The sequence below is a fragment of the Bison bison genome, unplaced genomic scaffold (assembly GCF_000754665.1).
Source record: "Bison bison bison isolate TAMUID 2011002044 unplaced genomic scaffold, Bison_UMD1.0 scf7180017864241, whole genome shotgun sequence".
Taxonomy (NCBI): Eukaryota; Metazoa; Chordata; class Mammalia; order Artiodactyla; family Bovidae; genus Bison; species Bison bison.
The window spans coordinates 1619556-1626939 of record NW_011494813.1 but is presented as its reverse complement, the minus strand read 5'-3'; the positions used below and the strand labels follow the sequence as shown (position 1 = coordinate 1626939).

The 7384-nt window shown below is 44.9% G+C and overlaps 1 protein-coding gene across 1 annotated transcript in view; it reads left to right on the top strand.

Moving 5' to 3' along the window:
- Positions 1–7384, top strand: part of KCNB2 (potassium voltage-gated channel, Shab-related subfamily, member 2) — a 463770-nt gene that overhangs the window by 382086 nt on the left and 74300 nt on the right. The gene's annotated exons all lie outside the window — the stretch shown is intronic.

Here is a 7384-nt window from a genome sequence, read left to right as displayed (position 1 = left end):
TGGCTGTCCAGTAGTTAGGACTTGGAGCTGTCACTGCTGTGTAACTGGGTTCAGTCCCTAGTCAGGGACCTAAGATCCTGCAGCCACGTGGTATGGCCAAAAAAAAACATTTAGGGGGTCTCTAGCTGCAGTCCATGGGGTCGCAAAGAGTTGGACACGACTGAGTGGCTGAACTGAACTGAGAAATGTCATAGTCCTGGGCACAGTGGGCACTGTGCCTGGAGGACAAGGCAACCGAGTCCAGGAGAACATGTTGTTCAGTCAGGAAGTCATGTCCAACTCTTTGCTACCCCATGGACTGCAGCACGCCAGGCTTCCCTGTCCATCAGTATCTCCCAGAGTTTGCTCAAACTCATATACATTGCATTGATGATACCATCCAACCATCTCATCCTCTGTCGTCCCCTTCTCCTCCTGCCCTCCATCTTTCCCAGCATCAGGATCTTGAATTTGGCCTTTATTCATACTATCTTTTCTCTAAAGAAAACAAGGTAAGACAGAATGGGAAAGTGTAAGGTGATAGCTTGTGTCATTTCTTCCACCCCTAAGCTGCATGATTTTCTGAAAATTAATTTTCCTGAGTCTCAGCTTCCTCATAAACTGCAATTATGAGGATTTAAAGGAGACATATACAACATACTTTGCCTACCACCTGTTTTAAACCGCTAAGTAAATGTAGCTATTAATAGTGTGTGATACTATATCAGCAAGTGGGATATAGGAAAACACATCCATGGAGTCCAAAGAGGTAGCTTCTAGTTCTGGTTTTGTTTTGTTTTTTAATGCATTGGCTGTGCGACCTTGAGCCAAACACTTAACCTTTCTGAGTCTTAGTTTCATCATCTGTAATCATATCCTCCCAGCCAACCTCACCAGATTGCTGAAAGAACAAATAAGATAATGGATGTAGAAGCATGTTTATCATAGTTAACAGCATTACATACAGTAATTATTGTTATTACCAAAGAAGCTGAAAATTATGTAGAGGGAAGTGGCCAGTGTCTGGCACGCAAAAACTATTTGGTAGCTGTTTCTTGAATGAATGCCTCACAACGCTTTCAACATTCCACTGACTTCTCCACCGGTGTACTTAATGGTGAAAAGCATTGCAAAGGCAGCTCAAGACAAAATAACGAATACTTTATATGAGGAGATTGTAACTAATAGTCCTGAAATATAACTTTCACCAATATGTAAGTATCTTAGATTGAAGGCTTCTGGTATGTACACATTCCTTGTATTTTTATATCTTCCACATTTTCTATCCCAGTGTTTGTATACGATAGACAGTCAGCAAATGCTTAAAAATTGAATTGAACTTAGCCAATCACTTGCTCTTATAGCCAATCTTAATCTCTATTCATGCTGAAATACTCTTAATTCCATTCTTCCCCCACAAAGTTCTTCTTTTCCTCTTTGTGTAAGACTCTCAAATTAAGGGCTTTCAATAAATATTACTTGAATGAGTAAATTAATGAATGTTTCCCAATTATTTTATTTTAAATATCTATTGTTAACCATACAGCTAGCAGATGTTGAGAAAATGATACTTTTGTATCATGAGAGATACAATGTTGTTGTTCAATCACTAAATCTTGTCTGACTCTTTACCACCCCCTGGACTGTAGCCCACCAGTCTCCTCTGTCCATGGGACTTCCCAGGCAAGCATACTGGAGTGGGTTGCCATTTTCTTCCCTAGAGGATCTTCGCAACCCAGGGATCAAACCCTGTCTCCTACATTGGCAGGCAGATTCTCTACCACTTAGCCACCAAGAAGCCCAACCAGGGAGATACAATAGAATAGTTGAAATTTATATGGTATCTTAATCAAATCAGACTTGAGAATTCCTCTCATGATTCTTGGATTGACTGAATCATCATACAGGTCCACTGGACCTTGGAGAAGAATCAGGACCAAATATTGGAGTTTCTCAGTGATGGAACCAGTCCTGCATGCTCTTCTCCCAGCTTTGGAGAATGGCCCTTCAGTGTTCAAAAACAACGTGCTCAAGTGTAAAGAATGCTCACGTCGGCTTGTCAGTATCACACAGCCTGTTGAATCTTTGAAGCTGTGACCACTTGCCTGTTACAGGAGAGAGTCTTTGGAGAATTAGTAGTTGGTGCATTTTGTGAAAATTGCTCCTTTGACAGCATCTGAGAATAAATTGGCATCTCTGCCGTGCAGCTGTGATGATAATTGACTGACATTCTCAGCAGAAAGGACACTGACCATCTTTCTCCAGCAAATAGCTCTGTCAGAAAGCCCCCATTCCAAACACTGCCCCCCCTCATCAGCCTTTCAAAGGTAGATCTCTTTCACTGGCTTTCTTTGATGTACATCATTTACAGTTTTATCCTTTCCTCCATCAGTGCTAATGTGGTGTGGTTATCGAGTGTGTGGCGGGAGAGTCCCTTGATTGGTATTTGGATGTTAATCAGCTTTCATTTGGGGGAAAAAAAAAACTGAATGCAAGTCTTTCGATTTCACTTATAATTTGTGGAGGTTTCTGACTCTTATTTCTGCCCTGAAAATGACTGTCACTTGTAAATTGTCCTGAGTGGTATATAATAGTTAATCATAGCAAGACATTCTACATGGAACAGAATAGCTTTTCAAAGCAGAAACTTTTATCTTGCCATGAAAAATATAATGTAGAGTCAAAATGTGGTCTTCAACTTGGATCTAACCTTATCTTATTCACATAAAGCAATTCAACTATCAAGGAGAAAAGGATGTCTTGGCATAGAATCTTCAAAAATATGCAAAAGGGTTAGCTTAGCACTGACCACAGCTTTTACTTTTCTACACGTGGGCCAGCTCTCTTCTGCATCTTTTTAAAGGGTCATGTCTCCTCCACATATAGACTGTGTCTGCATGTCCTTTTCGAATTCCCAGCACCTCCCCAGATACATGGTAGGAGCTCAGTAAGAGTTCTTTGGCTGAGTGGATCACATAAGCTCAGCTGTGTGTCCTGAACTGGCTAATACCCATACTTGGCTTAACACAGATCAAGTTTTATCCTCTTCCTAGAGCCCTCCAGTTACTTCCACATCCTACCATGCCACTCGAGGGGCTCAGTAACAACCTTTATCTTCGAAACCCTCATTCATTAAAATCCTCACTTGAAAATGATCCAGAATGGCCAGCACTCCAGTGTAGACATTTCCTCTCCCTCCATAGGTGGGCGAGCCATACGCCGTGCAGATTGGGGCTGCTTCATTTATTTGTGACCAAGAGACACAAATACAAGGGACTACCACCCTGGAGCAGGTTGCCATTTCCTTCTCCAGGGGATCTTCCCAACCCAGGAATTGAACCTGGGTCTCCTTCATTATAGGCAGATTCTTTACCATCTGAGCCACCAGGGAAGCCTGTACCACCAAGAAAGTCTCCTGAAACTCCTGTTTTCTGATAGATAATACATTGCCTGCAGTTTTGACCAATTTGGTATTCCATGAGCTAGAACTAGTGCATATAGCCTTTTCCTTATTTCCAGAAGAAGCATCAGTGGGCAAGTGTGGACTGGCCTGCGCGTGTTCAGTCATATCTTCAATTTACAAATGAATTCAGGTTATTTGCTCTTTTGTCTGTTAAACATTGTCTTTAATTTTTTTCCCCCTTAGTTTGTGTAATTTGCATAATTCTCATTTTTTTAAAAAAAATATTCAGCACGGCCCCAAATTATTTAGGTAATGTGACTTGGCCCAGAGTGAGCAAGACTAGTTGGAGACATTGCACAGTTGTTGAAGATGTCTTCAAATGAAGCACAAGGCTCCATTCTGTTCCAACCACTGATGAACAGAAGTTCAGCCTGTCTGAGGTGGCCCTGAGTGAAACTCCCCCACTGGGACATCCTGATAGACTATTGGCAAGTACAGGTTCCACCCAAGTCTGTATCTAAAGCTTCTCCCCTCCCACCATGCCTGAATTGCAGGCAAGGCCAGCCTTGGGAGTGCACCCCAGCCCCGACCCATCAAAAGTTTATCATCTCAGGATTTCCCTGGTGCTGCAGTGGATAAGAACCCACCTGCCAATGCAGGGGACATGGGTTCAATTCCTGGTCCAGGAAGATGCCTCTAGCCTCAGAGCAACTAAGCCCATGTGCCACAACTACTGAAGCCCGAGCATCCTAGAGTCTGTGTTTCACAGGAGAGGCCACCAGTGAGAAGCCCGCACACTGCAACTAGGGTAAGGCCGCGTGCGGCAGTGACGATCCAGCAGAGCCAAAAGTAAATAAGTACATAGACTGTCAGCTCAAACATGGCAAGGTGGATGCCTAGACCTGGAGGAAGAAAGTTGTTCAGAGGTAGAGCCATGACAGGGCTTCCTCGTGGCTCAGATGGTAAAGAATCCACCTGCAATGCAGGAGACCCAGGTTTGATCCCTGGGTCAGGGAGATCCCCTGGAGAAGGGAATGGCTACCCACTCTAGGAGATGGTGAAGGATGGGGAAGCCTGGCATGCTGCAGTCCATGGGGTTGCAAAGAATCGGACACGACTGAGCGACTGAACAGCAACAACAGCCCACTCCAGTACTCTTACCTGGGAAATCCCACAGACAGAAGAGCCTGGTGGACTATAGCACATAGGGTTGAAAAGAGTTGGTCACAACTAACCAACTAAACAACAGAGCCACAACAAGACTAGCCGAGCAGGTGAAATGTTTACATCGTGGATGAGGCTCTTATTCAGCTTCTAGAACCAAACAGCATCTGTCGCGGTAGTTTGGGGCCCAAAGACCCTCATCACCTCCGAATCAGATATAGGAGGGGGCAGGCCTGACAGGGACACCATCTGTGTGCCAGGGCCTTGGGCCAAAAGGCCTGGCACCGTGGGCCTCATTCCACTCCACTCAGTCTGCAATGAGGCAAAATTTTGGAACAGATGAGCAGAATTTTCCTCCTGTCTCTCACTTACCCAACCCATCACAACCTCCCAGCAAACACACAGCTGGTGCTTTCGTGAGCCCATGGAGCTTCTTTCTAGGGAGAACCTCTGATCTTAGGCTCACCTCCTCCCTAGCTGCCCCTTCAGAAAACAATGTAGATGGCACTGCAGTTTTCCGCAGAGGAACACGCGGCTCCTCCTGGGCCCTTGCTGCATCATCAACCACAACCCAGCTAGGGACCTCCTGCCACAAGGCTCAGATGACAGATTATCTTCCCAGGCAAGGATAAGAGAGGCCCATCCTCCGAGGGGGAAAGAAAACAAAAAACAAAACGGATGCTGCGTCTTCTGCCTCCCATCCACCCCCTCTTAGCTCTGACTCTTGCTCCTCAAAGTTCACCCAATGGACCAGGAACATCAGCATCACCTGGAGGCTTCATAGTTCTGCAGCATCTCAGACCCACCCACCCATGCACACAGAATCAGAATCTGTACTTTTAACAAGATCCCCAAATGATTTCCATGCACAGTCAAATCCAAGAAGCCCCATTCTGAGTCTTCTGTTCATGATCAGATGTGTGATTATTTTATATTAGCTTCAAATGGAAAGAAATCTCTGCTTCTTTCAAATCTCAGAAGGAAAAATAATGAAGACACTCAAACATCTGTAGACTGACAATCACAACTGCACCGAAGTTGATTGTCGGGATTTCCCTGCTGGTCCAGTGGTTAAGATTCCGAGTTTCCAATGCAGGGGGCTGGGTTTGATCCCTGCTATGGGAACTAAGATCCCACATGCCATGCGCCTCAGCCAAAAACAAAAAATTGAAATTAATTGTTAACATTAGCAGTATTATGCAGAACTCCGGTTACCTCTGCTCTGCCCCCAGCTCAGAGAGGTTCTGAGAAAAAAATCCCGTGTTTGTTAAGCACAAGCACCCAGAAGATGGAGTGGAACATTTTCTCTGACCCCAGTCCACCCTCCGAGCGAGGGGAGGCACTGGTCTTTACCTCCACCTTCTGCTGCATCCGAAGAAGAGCCAATGAAAACCACTTGGAGCTTCCCTGTCACTCAAAGGCCATTAATTTTTTACAAGATGAAAAGTACTTTTTCCAAAAATAAAACCCAGAGTTATCATTTCAGTAGGCTGGGGAAATGTACATTCCTTTTTATAGCTGCAAATGAGAGCAGTTCCATAACAATTCTGAATTTCTTCTTCTAATGCTGCAGCAGTATTCTCTTCTTAAAAGAAAACAAAAAAAAAATGTAGTAAGGCACTCCGGTGTCCTTTAGAACCTGAGCCACACATGTGCCCAACAGCGCCCTCGTCAGTTTCCTCCACAGCAGGCGATGATTTCGCCCATGTACCTGTCACCTTTATCTCTCTGGCCCTCGGGTTCTCCGTTTTCAATAAGCTGTTATAAAAGTTCACATGCCTTCAGGGGTCCCCCATGGAATGAAAGTGAGTGAGGGGATGAGGAGGGACTTATTGCCAAGGGAGAACTTGGGTCATCTCTAGGTGACCATCCCAACTCATTTCATGGTCCTGTTTGGATTACCCAAAGCTGACTCGGCCCATCTTAACTGTATCAGTTCTCAAGGACCAAGTGTGCGTGGATGCTTGTGTGCATGTGTTCATCACTGCCCTGCACTCAGGGGTCCTCTGCCACAGGGGGCAGTAATGAGCAGGACCCAGTGCATTCTCTGGATTCCAAACAAGATGGTCTGCTGGCAGAGAGCCCCAGGGAGCAGCTTGTTTATGTTTTGTTGTTGTTGTCTTGTCCTACACAGTATTTTAAGAAATGTGCGAATTACTTGGAACATTTCATTGTTGTTCAGTTATGTCTGACTCTTTGCAACCCCATCGACTGCAGCACGCCAGGCTTCCCTGTCCTAGATTTCCTTTAGGATTGACTGGTTTGATCTTGGAATATTTAAAAATCAGGAAATGTCACTTTTTTAAAATCCGTATTTCTGGCTTCCTTTGAATTGGCGAATCTGAAGACACCCTCATTTCCTGTGGCAGCAGTCAGCTAAATTTGTAACCACAGCCTTTAGACACTGTCTCTGCTCCCCACCATCCCCCCTACTCCCCACAGTCTTCCTCTTCCCCAGGCCTCTCTCCTGATTCATTCCTGGTTATGACTCACCTGGGCCTGGAAGGCATTCCCATCTCCAACCACTTTTTACAGCCTGATGTGAAACTGGGTTCCCTATCAGGGCTGGTATGTGAGAGCCTGAGAAGATGGCTGAGAACATGGTCCACTTGATTTGGAACCAAAGTATTGGAGTTTCAGCTTCTGTATCAGTCCTTCCAATGAATATTCAAGACTGATTTCCTTTAGGATTGACTGGTTTGATCTCCCTGCACTCCAAGAGACTCTCAAGAGTCTTCTCCAGCACCACAGTTCAAAAGCATCAATTCTTCAGCTCTCGGCTTTCTTTATAGTCCAACTCTCACATCCATACATGACTATTGGGAAAACCATAGCTTT